Source organism: Pteronotus mesoamericanus, unplaced genomic scaffold, assembly GCF_021234165.1.
Source record: "Pteronotus mesoamericanus isolate MK-2021 breed Mesoamerican mustached bat unplaced genomic scaffold, CSHL_Meso_final contig_94, whole genome shotgun sequence".
Taxonomy (NCBI): Eukaryota; Metazoa; Chordata; class Mammalia; order Chiroptera; family Mormoopidae; genus Pteronotus; species Pteronotus mesoamericanus.
The window spans coordinates 22,188,521-22,207,093 of NW_026555285.1; the positions used below are offsets into that span (position 1 = coordinate 22,188,521).

The following is an 18,573-nucleotide window of genomic DNA, read 5'->3' on the forward strand; positions in this document are numbered from 1 at the left end:
GGCATTTAAGAAGCATAGAGCATATATCTAGAAAAGGGCAAAACAATTTACCCTAAGGTGATGTTTTTATAAGCAAAGTAATTTTAGATAATTACACAATACAAGCAGACTGAGTTTGAAGTAGCATTATACAGACTGTATAATCATGTAATGCTTTAGCCAACCACTGCCAAGGAGTCAGGAATTTAATTTCTTGCATTTAGCGCTCATACTTACTACATGTGGGAATTTGAACTAGTCATATTTTTTTCACTTTGTCTCCGTTTCCTCATCTAAAAAATGAAGCACTTGGCTGAAGTTATACCAATGTTCCTTTCTTCTGATACTTTGTTTATCTCAATCCTTATTTCACCATTAGCTCCCAGAACATAGCTTTCAAATTCCTAACCTTTTTATTCTCTTTGAAACTGTTTCCAGGTTTATAAAATGGTAAAAGGCTTACCAAATTTACCTTTTTTCTCTTTTTTTTGGAAGTATAGTTCAAAGACAGTATTTTTGAACAAAATTTTTAATTTAAAGTATATATATATACTTTTTATATATTTATATCAATTTAAAGTGTGTGTGTGTGAGAGAGAGAGAAAAAAACTTAATTATTTAAATTGATTTATTTAAAGGCCTAATAAAAGCAATATTCTAGCAATCCTGGTAGAATGTGGCTTTGAAGACTAGACATGCACTGATTTTTAAGTGGATGAAATGAGAAAGCAATTTTTAAGCAGAGGTAATCTATACATTTGGTATTTCTGTTGTGAGAAGTAAATGCTTTTTTTCTAATGCATTTAAGCAAACAGTATTAATGATTAATAACATTTTTGATCCTGTAACCAGACCGACAAATTCTTGAATAATTAATGAGGTATTCAATACTGCATAGGATATCCATCTGCTAAAAATTTATTTTGCATGTATGCAAACTGTTAATATTGAAAGCTTACACAAAAACATGAGAAAACTATTTGTGATTGGTTTAATAATATCTACTGATATCTATACAAGTTTATTAATTTTTGTTTTTAATGTTAAAATGCTTATAAACTATTTATAAAAGGGTATAATTGTGACCTAATAGTGTAAATGACAATGATTTTTTTCAATGTTGTCCTCTTATGACAAGAGCGAATAGTTATTGAAGAACTACTAAATCGTACTATTGTGCTGAATTTTAAGAATAATATGAAACAGAAGATACGTAAGATAGGAAAAAAGTCACCCTTTTTCATTATACAGTGTGTATTAGCTTGAGAGAAATTATTTCAAATGTCCATTTTTAAGGTATTATTTATGTTTTCAACAGAGATACAAAATTTCTGAGATATAAAATGAGAAAATAAGTGTTAGGCTAAAAGGCATTACCATGCCATCTTAAATATCTTAAAAAATAATTTTATTCTTTATATTTTATTTCATATTCTAATTTTCGGGTTGAGGTCTTTAAAAAAAGAATCTCTAATGATAATAGAATTACAGAGATTAGATATGAATAAATCTTTAAGAAAATTTAGCTCAATATCCTTATTGAAAATTAAGGAAACTGAAGCTTACATAGGTTACAGTACTAACAGGCCCCCCAGGTCTGTGACATTCCACTTTGTCCTTTGTGGGATGGAACGGCTGCTCTACAGCCAAAGGTGGCTGCCCTAGAAATACACTGCTCCCTGTTGCCTTGGAAATGTATCGCACGTAGTTCCTTTTATGGCAGAAAAGTGGAAGGCATGTAAATATTTAGGGTGCCATTGAGTTCAGGTATAAATTATTCTCATTTCATTATCAAATAAAAAAACTGATAGAAAAGCTATGCTAATACACAAAGTAGTGACAAATATATTTTAAATGCTAACAATATGTTCATTTGCATTTATGACACTAATGTGAATATAGTCCAATAAGCTTATAATATCAAATTACAGTGTCATAAAATCTACCTGTTTTTTAAAGCTAATAACATTATACACTAACACACATTCATGAAATATAAATATAGGTAGATATGCACGTGGCTGTATAGTCACAATACTATATATACTTCACTCTGGGAATCAGAGACTGTTGAAGTTAAGTTGTTTATAGTGTTCTCATTTCTAAATAAAAAAAATTTTGATAGCTCAAAAGTTTCAAGCTTATCAATTAAGAGAGTTCTGAGGATTGTATAATCTATGTTCATTTAAAAATATTTTTAAGTATGAATTATGAGTCAGACACTAGTGTTATGGCAAGAAACAAGGTAAACACAGTCTCTGTTCTCTAAACATGAGGATAAAATGATTACAATATAATACGTTTCAGTATGAAAAACTATTGTCATAGCAAAAAATAGTCAAAGTACAAATTGAATTAATTTATATAAAATTGTGTTTTTAAACCATTTGGTTAGGTTTTAATTTACATATATTAAAATGCACACTTTTTTAATATATAATTTGATGAGTTTTGACAACTATATACAGCCATGTAACCACCATTCCGAGCACTATATTTCTATCACTGTCAAAGGTTTTTTGTGCCCTTTCATACACAATCTTCTCCCAAACCTATTCCCAGGCCACCATGGTTGTAATTTAAATCATTATTGATTTTGTGTGTTAAAAACTTCATGTAATAGAATCATATTTATATCTTTTGGTTGTCACACCAAACGTATGAGTTTAAAATTCTTAGAGTAAACAAATATTCCAAAAATTTATAAGGAACAAAAAAAGACCCTGAATAGCCTCAGCAATCTTGAGAAAGAAGAATAAGTTGAAGGGATCACAATACCTGATATCAAATTATGTTATAAGACCACTTTAATCAAGACAGCTTGGTACTAGTATTGTAAAAAAAAAAAAAAACCCAAAACAGACACATAGATCAATGGAACAGAATAAAGAGCCCAGAAATAAACCCATAGCTTTATGGTCAATTAATAGTTGACAAAGGGAGCAAAAGCATACAATGGAGTAAAAGCAGCCTCTTCAATAAATGGTGTTGGGCGAACTGGACTGGTACATGCAAAAAAAAATAAAACTAGACCAACAACTTACACCATACACCAGAATAAATTCAAAATTGACCAGAAGAACTTAAATATAAGTTGTGATTACATAAAAGTCCTAGTGGAAAACATAGGCAGTAAAATTTCAGACATCCTATATAGCAGTATTTCTGTCAATATATTTCCTAGGGCAAGGGAAATAAAGGAAAACAAACAAATGGGACTGCATCAAATTAAAAAGTGTCTGCATAGCCAAAGAAACCATCATCAAAATGAAGAGAGAACCTACCACATGGGAAAATATATTTGCCAGTGATACATTGGACAAGGATTTAATCTCCAAGATATATAAGAACTCATAGGACTCAACACCAAGGAGACAAACGATCCAATCAAAAAATGGTCAAAGGACCTGAATAGACACTTTTCCAAGGAGGACGTACAGATGGCCCATGAACATATGAAAAAATGCCCAGCATCACTAATCAGAGAGATGCAAATTAAAACTACATTGAGATATCACCTCACACCTGTCAGAATGGCCATCATTAATAAATCAAAAAGTGCTGGAGAGAATGTAGAGAAAAGGGAACTCTAGTGCAGTGTTGGGAATGCAGACTGGTATAGCCACTGTGCAAAACAGTATGGAATTCCCTCAAAAAACTAAAAACGGAACTACCTTATGACCCAGTGATTCCACTGCTGGGAATATACCCTAAGAATCCTGAAACATCAATTCAAAAGAGCTTATGTATCCCTATATTCATAGCAGTACTATTTGCAATAGCCAAATGTTGGAAACAGCGTAAGTGCCCATCAATGGATGAGTGGATTAAAAAAGGTGGTACATTTACACAATGAAATACTATGCAGCAGAAAGAAAGAAGAAAGTCTTACCTTTTGCATCAGCATGGATGGAACTGGATACTGCAATGCTAAGTGACATAAGTCAGTTGGTGAAAGACAAATACCATATAACCTCACCTATAACTGGAATCTAATGAACAAAACAAACTAACAAGAAACATAGAACCAGAGACATGGAAACATGGTACAGACTGGTAGCTGGAGGAGGGGAAGAGGGAGAAGGGGAATAATAAGAGGAATGGGAAGGGATTAGTCAAAAAGTATGTATGAATGACCCATGGACATCGACAATGGAGATAGGATCGACTGTGGCAGAGAGAGGAGGCCTGGGTGGAGGGTGTCAAAAGGGAAAAAAAATGAGACGACTGTAATAGAATAAACAATAAAAAATAAGTAGAAAAAATTCTTAGAATAAGTCCATAAGAAGAAGAGTTCAGGTAAAATTTCAAGCTGGGCTTTTGGAAGACATTATGATTAAAAATACAATTACATTTGGCATTGGGCCTTGACTATATTATTCACTACTCTACACCAACATTTTGTTGTTTTTTTACACTTCATTTTTATATATTTTCCTACTAAATTTGTGAATTATGCAAGCAGAATATCCTTACAGTGTTTAGAAAATTAACTTTACTGTATCACTTTTAATGTTTTTTAAAAAGATATGTTTGTGTTTCCTAAATAACTATTCTGTTTTAATTTTAAGAATTTTATAGATGTTGTAAATAACTAGGTTTCTTTTCTTGTATTCACTGATTTATGTCAAAATTCTGGCCCATTCCTGGCAAAGAAATAGAATTTCTGATACTTATTCTTATGAAAACCTCATTTTGTGCTCCACATTGTGTCTTTAACTTTACTAAATTTCTGTATTCTACTTTCTTTAAGCCATCTAGTTCTATATTACTGATGTCAGTATAAGCTGAATTCAATTAATTAATTAAATCAGTTAAGCTAAAGGTTTAAACTATTTTCAAATTCATGTCAGTTTCTAATCATTTAATTATCTAAAGTATGGTCTTTACCTCAAATGTCCTCTTTAAAAAAAAATAAAATTACCTTTGATATATTTTTCTTGATGTGAAACAAATATCCTATAACACTGATTAGAAGGCTAGGAAATATTATAAATAAAGTGAATTTGATATATGTTGGGTACATATGACCATTTGTTGTTAGTGTTTAAATTCATTGCATTTCCAGAAGCAAAGTCCATATCCTACCAGCTGTTACAGTAAGTCAGTCTTAGCCCATTACTCTCATTAATCTGAGCTTATTATCAGCGCTTCCATCCTTCTGAAAAAGGGAAAGTCAAAGAAGGTATAGAACCAATGAACTTCCTGACCGTAATTAGGAGGAAAGAAGACTCTAAACATTTCTAATATTGTAAAGCTCTCTGATCTCTAAAAATACCATGTACCTCCCAAAACACACATTTGAAATAAAACACTGATGTAAAAAATAAGCTTATAACAAAAATTATTATTGAAGCTAGCCAGTTCATTTCTCATTTATAATAAATTATTGTTATACCATACACACATAGCTTTTAGTTATTCAAATATTAAAATAGAAAAATTGCAACTCTTTTTCCCTACTGAGAATAAAAATACTAGCAAGTTTCTTAAGGAAGAAACTAATTCTTAATGTCCAAAACATAAACATTTTACACATGTAGATTAATCACTTTAAACACAGAAAGAATGTGGCTGAGACCATTGCATTAGGTACTGCTTCAGAGTGAATATATGACTTCATAACCTGAATACAAATCCATATATTTAAAGGAAACATGTAAAAGACCACAAAACTAAGTTGACATTGTGCATGATTGAATTTGTAAGAGTTATGCTTTGGCCTTCATTTTCCAATTTGTAAACACATAAAGTAAAAACTTCTGAATTTCAATTTAGACTTGAGTTTAAAGAAAGATAAAAACAAAACTATTGTATATATCCTAAAGATTGTTTCTGATGCTCTAAGTAGAAAATCATTGTTTAAACCTAAATTAAATAAGTCAAAGAAATCCTCTTTAATGCAGGTTGGTTAACCCCAGAGTTACAACTGCTAAGTAGACATGCCCACCGAGGGTATCCTCCAGGGAGTTATATTAAAGATAGGTTCCAGACATGGCACAAGTTTGACCAGGATGTTTTCCCGTGTCTGGTCAGCTCTTTGAAATACTAGAAGTCATCTGTCCATCTTTTAGGACTTCTGATGCCACCTGGCAGCTCTACTAAAAGTTTGTTCATGAGATCTCTGGCGTCTCTTTCTCATACTTGTCCTCCTGGCTCACTTCAGGACTATCACTTGACTTCAGTCCAATTTATTGCTTTGGAAATGAGAATAACTACACTGGCATTTGTGAAACTGTGTTCTGCACACCACTTGCATAAAGATAACCTAGGGTGTGGTTAAAAAGGCATATTCCTAAACTCCATCACATCTCTACGACATCAGAATACAAATTGTAGAGGTCAAACCAATTGCATATTCACACGCTTTTTATTCTATACATATTCGACAAACTTTGAAAGCGCCTAAACTAGGGTAATATATAAGATGTGAGAAGAAAAGGGATGGTCTGATTAAAGCTCTAGGTCCTTTTTCAACCAAGGAATAAAGAAATAACTGCTCTCTTCCTAGGCCTTTCTACTGGCATGGGCAGGAGATGAGAGGAAGGGGGGTGCACAGTGGGGGGAAACTCCAGTGCTCCTGGGGGGACTTTCATCTTATTTTTCTTGATCATAGTTATCAGTACCTGACAAACAATATATATTTTACTTCTTTATTTTTGTCTTTATCACCCTCACTAGAATTTATGTGCCAAGGCAGAGAAACAGTTTGTCAATAAGTATTTTATAAATGAATAAATGAATCAAATGTCTGTATGTAACATCACTCTTTATATATCTCAGACGTTACAATAAATTTATGAATTCTATACCCTCTTGACTGCAAAGGCGCTTTAGATCCTCAATAACTGAGAGGGTGAATTTCAGTTTTTTTGAAGCAAAGGAAATAATATTTTTCTGTAGCCCCTGATGCTGTAATGTTTTCCCTCACCAGCCTATAACCCATTTAGCAATCTGATAAATGATCACTGAGCCGTTCTTTGTGCTTTAGACATCATAAAATTTCAGCTGTCTTTCTTAATAAAATCCCATAACTAAAATGTAAAATAATGATTATTTTAATGATGATGTAAAAATAATATTCATATTATTAATGTTTTATCACAAGTTTTGAAATCAAGAGCCTATCACTGTGGCCCATTGATTTTATTTTTCTATGTCCAGTTTCTGTAATGACCCCAATCTCTTTGAAGGACAGGTGCAGGAAGTTTGGCAATGAAGAGAAATGTCCTACTTAGAATATATCGCCCTAACTGAAGGCTTTGCCCACACATTGAATCTCCTCGCAACCAGGATTCAGTCTCTGCCACTCATGTGCCATGTATGTGACCCCTCTCTCAGCTGTCAATCTGCACTCGGCAGAATGGTCAGCTTGTGGCCTCAGACCTGGACTCCCAAAATGGAACTGTTGTTGATTCCATAAAGGATGACGCTAGCAAACACATTCTTCCTCATCTTGTCCAATCACTGGAATAATTCAGTAATAAAGGTATAACTCATGAAGATCCAGGTGAGCTCTTTAGGGAAGAAGTAGTTCAAGGAAGTATTTCAGCTATCCTCCCTGAAATGGTCCTCAGAATATGGTAGTACCGCAGAGAGCATGTCCTTTTTGGAGCATTTGTGCTAAAAGCCATGGGACACAAAAGGTCTCTGGCAGGTGAGCACAGGTGTTGCTAGTTCTGGCTCAGCAGCCAGTGCCTGCTCACATTCCCCATCTGTCCCTCAGGAGCGGGAGTAGCTGCCTTTTCTTTCTTGTCAGCCTGGGCTTCTGCTTCTCCTCCCACACAGTCTTCTTTTCCCCTTCCGTGTCTTTCCTTGTGGTATTCTTTTTAGGGTGGCTGTTTGCAAGCTTTTTAACTTAAAACTGGGCCACACAGTTTCACGTCCCACAAGACAGATCGGAGGTGGCCGTTGTTTGATGCAGCTGCGGAGCCAGCAACTAGTGTTGAATAACACCTGGCAGAATAAAGGTTCCAGGTTCTGTTCACGGAGCCACAGCAGGGTGCAGACAACTGTGGTACCTGCCAGTGTCACACGTTTGCCCACCAGAAAAGTATTTATCTTCAAGTGAGCATCCAGCAGCCTCTGAATTCACCTCACCCCCTCCTTTGCATTCTCTGTGGCCTGTTTGTTGCCAAGTGCATGATACCTGAAGTGGGGAACATCCAGGTCCTGGCTGTTCCTCATTGCTCACATAATAAGCAATGGCCCTACTCTCAAGCATGCAGAATCTACGGTCATGCTAAAATTCTGGAAACTTGCTGTTAGGAAATTTATGGGGACACTCAGGCACGAGTTTGGTTTGGCCAAAGTGGAAGTACGGCGGTGCAGGGAGCCTGCCAACCCGAGCCCCCCATGCTGAACAACAACGAGGTCCTAAAAGGCCCTGCAGTTTTCGGCAGATGCACACAAGGTCCCCGCTATGACAGTGATTTTAGCGAGAAAAGGACCACTGGTTCTTTTCTACAGCTTTAGCATCCCCCTTCGACCCTCCCTCCGCCCACCGGTGTCATTCCCTGGCTGACTAGTGACATTGTACTTGACTACTCATGACAGACTTTCTGCTTTTACCTTCTCCTCTACCAGACCATTTATTTACAGTTTGTCAAATAATTATAGTTTCCTATCTCTGTACATTCATATATATTCTCCTCTTATTTTGTGAAGCTCTTCTGCTTACTTAATAACCTAGAAAATGGTTATTCAACTCTTAATCAAGTATACAGTTTATACAAAATGTCTCTGATTCCTTAGTTTTGGTTGTTTATTATCTCCTTGTGTTCCCATTATACACTTTACATGATCATATCATTGGTACTCTTTACACTGTTCTTAAAGTATTATTTCCTAGAAAATAAGTCAATCATCTCAAGCTTTTCTACTGTTGATTCATAAAAAATAGTCTAAACTACACTGTTTTTAATCACTTGACTCCTTAATTCACAGAAAATCAGATGACAGATGAGCACCAAGTCCAAGGTTACCTGTTCAATAGACTAAACATAAAACTCAGGTGAAATACGTGATCATGTTTTATTTTTCAGGAATTTGAATTGGAAAATGTGGATGCAATAAGATAGTTTTTGGCAGGGAATAAAGCTGACACGTTCTATTTAAGGAAACTCTGAGGTAGTCGTGACAGGCCAGGAGGAGCCAGGTTCATAAATGTTTATGGCATGCCAGAGCTGTGAGGAAGCAAAAGTTACAGGTAAGCAGGAGCTATGTGACAGGTTAAGTGTTTATGCACAGTGGAGAGTAAGAAAAAGTAAGCTTGTAGCAAAAGGGAGAAATAACAGAAATTTAGAAGGTCATGAGTCATATTAGAGCAGGGCCCCCATAATCATTAATGATTCTGTTCAATCTTCTACAGCTGATATTCTCAGTACTGTCTTAAATTCCCAGAGAAACTTAGGTGTCTAAATGTTCTCAATGGTATGAATATAATGATTTCTAGCTGCTTTTGGCATAATCATGCATTTTTTGCTTGGGTGAACAGTTACTTTTAAAACATATTCTTTATTACTAGAGTAACTTGAATGACTCTCTTCCTTTTAACCACCAGAGCCTAGTAGAACATCTTTTCTCACCCTAACGTGAGTTCCACAGAGCCCGGGGTACTCTCATCTTTCTCATTACATCTCTAATGTATAGTAAGCACTTATCCTTTCTTCACTACTAGATACCACTAACAGGCGCCAGTCTATCCCCAAAATCTTTTGTTTACCCTAGAAGTTACCAATTTAATGCAACCGGGAAGATTACAGTTCATAATCTCTTATAGTAATGACCATGAGGGAGTGATGAGAGGGCAGCTGGTCAAGGTAAATTCTATTTTTAAAAAAGTCAGAAGAGCAAAATTCCTGGCTCACATATGAACAAGCAACTAAGAGTGCATTATACCCCACAGTGACCACAATGTGGTCGTTTACTGATGACAGTAAAACATGCTGGTCAATGGGTCCAGACACCAAGAGAAGTCTAGAACATTTAGCATGTATACAGAAATGAGTACTCTCACAAGGCCCGTTGCAAAACCTATCCATTTCCTTAAAACTACCTCCCTTCAATGTTCTCAGCTGGCCCTGAAATTCTAAATTATTATTTGTTTGTTTAGGTAACCCTCTTTTCTTGTATATTAAGTCTCAATTAACTCCACATACCCTGATATTCCCCAAACTCTTACCAGATCTGGAAGCTTCTCATTTTGCAATCACATCACAAAAACTTTCATATAGTAAAAGAGCTCATTCATCATTCTAAGATCTTCTTCTCTTAGCATTTTAAGTGATCTACATCACTCTTCACCCAAAAGTAAAGTTACCCTTCATAATCCAAAGGTTATTTATTTATTATGGGTGATAAAGCTGTCCTTAAAGTATCTCTCTTTATAGAGTCCTTGATGAAGCAGGGAGAAAAAAAAAACACCAAACATGCATAAAATTACATTTTTGGTACAGTATGCTAAGCTGTAATAAACAACTAAATCAGTGAATCATGATTAGACTAAAAACAAGTGGTTGAGACCATGGTCTCATAGCTTCCTAAACTAGTATTTTAATAGAGCTAAAACCAAATTATTTGGTGATCACAGCAGAAACAGCATAGGCACGTTAATATTCTCAAAGTGCGGGGCCCATTTTTATTAAACTCAACCCTCAAGTAATTTGGCTTTACGGTTCTTTCCATTGTAGGAAGAAAGCACTAATACCTTTGTTAGGCAGCATTTATTTACACACCAAATATATCATAAAACTTTTCATGCATTAAGTCTTACTTCCACCAAATTGTACCAATTTTTCAGGAACAATAAATTTAGACATTTTCAAATGCAAATGTAGAATAGTTATAAGGAAAATAACACATTTTAAATGTATAGCATTTTATAAAAGAGTAAGGGAAAATTGATTACAAGACTTCAAAATCAAAAATAAATAAATAAAAACTACTGTCTCCTCTCATTCTTCATTTTTCAATATTCTTTTAGATAAAATAAGTTGACATGATAAATTGAATAGAGAAAAGAGACTGCAAAGATGATATTAGAGAATTACAAGAGAACTAATTTTTCAGTTTATCAAGTTATAATTACTAGTATATACTTTTAAAGAATCATGGAAATATTCATATTAATTATTATTGTACAAGGATCATTAACTAATCTGTGTATTCCTTAATTTTTTTTCACACTTTTAACAATTTATTAGAGTTGTACTGCCTTTGTACCTAGATTTAGTGGTGAAAAGGTGACTCCCAGTTATGTCTAAACTATTCAATCTTTAGTACAGGTATAACTGCAGCAATGCACAGTCTTAAAAAGTCTTCTGCATGTGGTTGTAGTATTACAAAAATATTTGGTCTTTGTTTCAAGTTCCTGGCACAGAACTCTGAATACCCTTGGAATTTACTGAGTGATAAGGATGACAGAAGTTGTTTTTTGTTCTAATGAGGCAACTCTTGGTGAGCTGAGATCTCAGGTACCTTTACGATGGGGGCTAGTGGCCAGAAATACCAAACATTGATTACTTAGATACTTGAAATTTTCAGTCCCACCTTCAACCACTAGGGAGAGAGAGGATCTGAAAATTGATTTAATTACCAATAGCCAAAGATTTAATCAAAACATGCCTACATAATGAAACCTTCATAAAAATCTCTAAATGATGGGGTTCAGGGATCTCCTGGGTCTGCAAAGTCATCGAGGTGCTGGGAAGGTGGAGTGCCAGGAGAGGGCCAGGCAGCCCCATACTCTGCCCACCAAACCTTACCTCTTTTATTTGGTTGTTCTGAGTTGTATAGTTTACAGCAAACTAGTAATAGTAAGTGCTTTCCTGAGTTCCAAGAGCCTCTCTTAAGGATTATCAAACCTAAGTAGAGATTATGGGAACTCCTGATTTATTATTAGGTACCTGGTGAGAAATACCAATGGACAAGGACTTAAAAACGGTGTCTGAAGTGGAGACAGTCTGGGTCTTTTAACTTGTGGGATCTGATGCTAACTCCAGGCTGATAGTGTCAGAGTTGGATTGAATTCTTGGACAGCTGCTTGGTCTCAGAGTGTTGGAGAAGTAGTGATGGAAAAGATACCATGTATTTGGTGTCAGGAGAGAAAAAAGGAAAAGAAAAATTCTTATGTCTGAATTGGTGTAAGAAAAAAATATTAGGTCAAAATGGTTATTGTAACCTTTGAAGCTCTCTAAACACCCCAGCAGTAAGTGCAGTTGCTAGGCAAAAAGGTCAAAGGGAAGAGGAGGATCATAGAATACAAACTTTAGTTTTTCTGGACAAATGTCTTGGTTGCATCACAAGCAGGTAAAGCATTTTAATAATATGTAAAACCAGGATATTTCATATACAAACCCTTAGAGACTACTGAGATGCCATACCCTGAATTTAAGCAAGTGAAAATTTAGTAATGACTCTTCTTTCTTTTCACATCTGCTGCTCCAACTCATTGCATTCTTATTGAAATTGATAAAAATTTGCAGACCAACTTCAGAATTATCTTGAGATGCAGATTTTCAAAAGTGGCAGTACTGAGTGCATTCTCCAAATTTCCTGGTGTACAACATGTAGGGTAGAAAATGTCCTATATCTACTACAGAGCAAGTATCCTTTGGATTTAGAGGGTATTCTTTGTATTCAGAATAACTCTAAGGTCATGAAAAGTGTATTTTCTTAAGAGAATATCTCTGTAATTTCAGATAATTGATGGATAAACAGGTATTATTTATAATTTATAAGGAGATTTTGCTTATTTTGGTCACTGCTATACTTTCAAAGTCTAGAAAATTGCCTGTAATATAATTGGTATCAAAAGAAATCACAAAATATTTGTTGAGTGAATTAATAAATGAGCATAAAAACATTTGAAGCTAAGGAGAAAAGATCCAAGCTTAAATAACCTTCCTTATATTACAAATGATGAAACTATTTCCTAGAAAGTTGACCTTCTCAAAATCATAAATATGGTATATTTATGCAATAATTAATAAGTTATGAATTAGAATTAAAATGAGAATCCAAATTGTCAATAGCCATATTTATTTCTTGACACCTGGTGTTGTCACTATAATTCTAATCAAATTTCTCTGGTAGGTAATATTTCCTTGAGGAATGAAATTGCCTTTTCTATAAGTCAAAAATAGTCAAATATCAGCCATTTCGTATGGTTAAAGATATACCAATATGGATATTACCTATCTATTTATTCATATATATATTTATAGACAGATACAGGTGTATATACATATATGTATGCCTATATTGATGTCCATATATATGAATGTAGCTATATATTCTTATACATATACATGCAAATACACAGACACATATATATGTAATTACACACACATATACATATTTCACAGAGGAATATTTCTTATCTGAGTTATGGAATTATAGAAAACAATGCGAAAACACATTCTTCTCTTTGTAATTCCTGCAGCACTGGCTATAATTCATTAAAAATGTATAACTTGAGTATTAGTCAATTTGTGAAAGTTCAAGTTGTATGCATTAGACTTAGTGCTGCCTGTGAGAAACTTCCTCTCTTCTAGATGGTGCCCCCTTTTTTTCTTCCAAAATCCTTTCTTCTTAAGAAAGTAGCTCCTTCATTAGAGATATTCTTCTCCTATTATACATTTTGAATTTCTTTTTCAAAAAGACACATTTGAAAATATCGATCTGGATTGTTTATATAAGATAGTGTCTTTAACATTATTCTGTTCCTAGGGGAAAGTTTGAGCATAGTAGAAGAAAAGGTTAATAAATTATGTTAATATTATGAGTCTTCCTATCACCATTAAGATGGCAAATTGGGGTATCTATGTCTTATAGAGCTCCTCAATTGCTCTAACCAACAAAGAAGGACAACATCATACTGTGAGAGCAAATAACTGTGATATGGACTTCAAAGTCCATAAGCAATATCATTATTTGGAAGACCTGGACTTTGTTAGAAATGGAATAGAGCTACTGAAAGATGTTGACAAAATAGAAGTTGTTGACTTAAAGTTTTCCCAAGATTGTAATCTATGATGTAAAGAAAAATAAAAAAGTCTAAGCAAATATATGTGCAAGTTTTCCAGAGTATGGAAAAGTCATAATAGTAAATAACATGGTATAAGGGACATAGCCATAATACACATACTTTTTGACTTATCATCTATGCTTGCATATATCAATTCAATAAATTCAAAAATTCCACATATCACTAATCTCTAATTTAGAATATATTCACTTGTAAGTGATAATTCCTTTAGGGAAGAAATCTGAATTATTTGGAACTTAATTCTCTATAAACACCACATTACCTCACAAGAGTGTTATAAAGTATAGTTAATTAATGATTATAGCATTTCTAAAATTCAGTATAAAATGCTAAGTAATAATGATAACAGTATGTCATATTTGTAGTACATCAATGAACACTTACAAATGATAAATAAATTAAATAAACCTATAATTGTCTCATTGCCAGACCCGTAATTTGTCTAAAATTAAAATAATTTGTATTTGTATTTTACTCATATGAAGACAACATTAATTTCCTTATTTATTCTAGTTCTATCCTGGAAATCATATACTATGAAACAAAATGAGCTATGAAAAAACTAAACACCAAAATGTTATTTTTGTATTCAAAGCTGGTGGAAACATAAACGGGTACAGCCTCTATGAAAAACAGTATGAGGGTTCCTCAAAAAATTAAGAACAAAGCTACCATATGACCCAGAAATCCCTTTTTTGGGTATCTACCCCAAAATTTTGAAAACACTTATATGTAAAGATATATGTCCCTGTATGTTCATTGCGGCATTATTCATTGTGGCCAAGATATGGAAAAAACCTCAGTGTCCTTCAACCAATGATTGGATAAAGAAGAGGATGTATGCAATATAGACTACTACTCAGCCATAAGAAAGACAGTTTGCAACATGATGGATGGATTTTTAGAGTACAATGCTAAGCAAAATAAGTCAGAGAGAAACAGACAAAACACAAATGTTGTTCGTGTCAATACAAAACAGAAAGCAAGAAATGAAAAAACTCATAGACACAGACAACAAGATGGTGCTTATTGGAGGAAAAGTGGAAAGGATGAAGAAAGTAAAGGGGGTCAAATGTATGGTGAAAGAAGGAGGCTAGGTTTTGGGCTGTAAGCACTCAAAGGAATATAAAAATGATAGACCATAAAACTGTACACTTGAAACTTGTATAATGTTAGTAACCAATGTTACCACAATACATTTAATAAAAAATAAAATATTTCCAGTAGAAAAAGTTACACACTTGATTTCACAGTTCTCTCATGCATCCATGCATTTGAAGTATGTATATTATTGATAATACCAGGTTCAAATGGTTATGATTTTAGTGTTCTGAGACCCTGTTAAAAGTTCTAAGATAATTACATATCTATTATATGACAAGGTCTGATTTAAAAACTGTGATATATTGATAATTAAATTATAGTTAAGTAAGTGGATCATTTTCATATTCTCTGGATAATAAGCAGAACAGATATGGTAACTCTTCCATAGCTAATAGGATATTAATATAGGCAGAAAAATATACTCCTTAATATGTCAGTATATAGAACATTTGATATTGTAGGTTACTATATTGCCTTCTTCCTAACATTCTGCATGTTTTTATTTGGATATGCATAGGTTTACACTGAGCCCTTCTGCTTCAGGAACCCAGTTTGGTAGAAAGTTCTGTTAAACCAACTAACAGATTCTATTGCTTTAGCCAAAATGATCATTTCAACTGTGAACAAATTACAGGATTATCCTTTCAATAGCTAGGTTAGACGTGTTTTTTCCAAACCCAGAGGAAAATGAAGAAGCTGCTATTCCAAATTATTTTTTATCATGCAGAAATCAGCACAGGGACAAAAGAAGAGGACAAAAAGGAAGAAATCTTAAATAAACAGAGATTAATCCCTGATCAAACTAGCTCTCAAGTCTGCCTTACCTCTCATGAGATCAATGTATCTCCTCTGTTGTTAGACATGGATTTCACATTGGATATATTGTATCAATTCCCCTAATTTGCAAGTGAAATTTTATAATTACCTCTTGTCATAATTGGATATCTGTTCTACACTGATATGAATTCATAATTGTACACCAAAGTATCTAGCATGTATATGCATATATGTATGTGTGTGTATATATCATACATGTATATCATGTATATCATATATGTTCGGGTTGTGAAAATCCTTAAGATTTTTCTTAGTTTTTTTCTTTTATGGGTGACTGCCAATGACCCTTTATTTTTTTTGGCTTGATATTATTAAGTACATACAGTTTATAAGACAGTTTCCTTCTAAGATACACCTTCTAAGACATTATTAAGTATATACAGCTTCTAGGATTTTGATATAGACCTCTCCAATCCAGAGAATCATTTTTCTTTTCGTGGTGTTCTTCCTTTTCAGTCTCTCTTACAGCTAACGCAATTATTATTGACTTAACAAAGCTTTATTCAATAGTTTTAAAATTCACTATTTAAAGCTTTTCTATTTCTCTCTGGGTCTTTAAGTTTATCCATACCATTGAAGTGTATACAACTTGGAAAATAATATTTTCTCTATAGATATATAGATAGATAAAACATATACATAAAGTGAACAGATTATTGAAAATATTTATTATATGTCTATGCCTATGCATATATTCTAATTATATCGTTTTACTGAACCCAATATAATAATCCTACCTTGATACTTACCAGTGTTAAAACTATGTTTAGAACTTCCTACAGCTTAAATGTGGGATGAATAGTGGCTTGCTTCCAAAGAATACACTTTGGAAAGAGAAAAAAAAACAAAGGAAAAAAACGTCACAGCAGAGAAACCTGGCAAATACTACCTCAGCTTGGTAACTATGATTAACATCAATAATGAAATATAGAAATACCCCTTGTTGATTTATCTATCCCTTATATAATGTGACAAGAAGAGAATTTATCTCTGTAGTTTTCCAACCAAAACCGCATAACCCAGGACAATCATAAAAAAAAGCATCAGACTAATCTTAGTTCAGAGAAATTCTACAGCAAACCTCAGCTGTACTCCTCAAAAATGTCATCATCATCAAAAACAAGAGAAGTGTGAGAGATTCTATGGCCCACATGTGCATAAGGAGTCATGAGGACTAATTGCAATGTAATATTCTAGATGGGATTCTTAAAGAAAAAATAATAGGTAAAAACTAAGGAAATCTGGAAAAAAGTATTGACTATAGTTAGTTATAGTGTATCAATACTGGTTCATGAATTTTATCAATAAACTGAGGTATAAGATTAATAATATGGGAAACTTAGTGTGAGGTATATGGGACTATCCTATATTTACTATTTTCTATAAATCGAAACATATTCTAACAGAAAGGTTATTTGAAAAAAGAAAAACTATGTTTGGGATCCTTGACTGATTTAGCCTACATATTTTCTACTTTTGACTCACTAAACTAAAGCCTAAACTAAAACAGACTAAAAAATTGTCCTGGGCCATTTTTCTAATTGGGTTGCCCAAAAAGTCTGTTTAGTTTTTTTGGTAAAATAAAAGACACATTTTTATTATTTTCATCAATATCTTTATTGATTTGGATATTTTGAGTATGTCAGCTATCTCCCTTGTGGTAGAACATTGGTTGTTCTCAATTAATGTCTCGATTTTATCACTATCAACTTCAACTGGTCTACCCAATTCTGGGGCAAGAAATCTCCAGCATGAAACTTCAAAAACATTTGATCTAAGAATCTTCATACACTCCACAAAGTTGCATTCAGTTGCAACTTTGTTTCAGATTGCATTTTTACATTTCTTGAATAATAAAGGATGACATGCAAAAAATGTTACATATTTTCTTCCATCTTCAATATTAAAATGGCTATACAAAAATTTATCAGTTTTGATACTTTTTTATGCATGTTGATATGACAGCTGTTGAAATACACTCTAACAAAATAATTTCAAATGATGTTAAAGACAACGAAGCACTACTAGAGCCACTTTATGGAAAAAAACAAACGAAATTTTTGGTCAACTCCATATGTCCATACCATTGAGCTCTTCCATCATTGAGCTCTTACATTTGGTTTAAAAGAAAGAGAGAAAGAGAGAGAGAGAGAGAGAGAGAGAGAGAGAGAGAGAGAAATGTGAAAAAAGAAGCCATACTCGCAGATTTTGGATCCAACTCTCAATCTGGTGGATTTACGAAGAGCAGGAGAGTTGTGCTAGTGTGACGGGCCCAGGTGTATAAAATTCAGAGAGTAGAAGTCAAAGCCAAGGAAATGCTTGCCTGACTCACTCTCTATTTACAGTTCTTTTATTTATTTTTCTAAAATTTTTCCCTATCCACATCCAAGCACCATATAACCATTGGTGTCCTTCATTTATATCATAATTTTTCTCCCTGTGAGAATAGAAAAAGGAGAATAGAAAGAATACTAAAATACCAAACATAATTTATTGTATACCACTAAAACAACACATAAATTCTAAATATAATAGATATTAAAAATGATAAAATGTAAAAAGCCAATATTGTGTGGTCATGAGTTCAGAACATATTAGTTATA

The 18,573-nt window shown here is 33.5% G+C and overlaps 1 pseudogene; it reads right to left on the minus strand.

Annotated features, from left to right (window-relative positions):
• Positions 1 to 7,359: 7,359 nt before the first annotated feature.
• Positions 7,360 to 18,573, minus strand: part of LOC129081048 (elongation factor 1-gamma-like) — a 53,791-nt pseudogene continuing 42,577 nt past the window's right edge.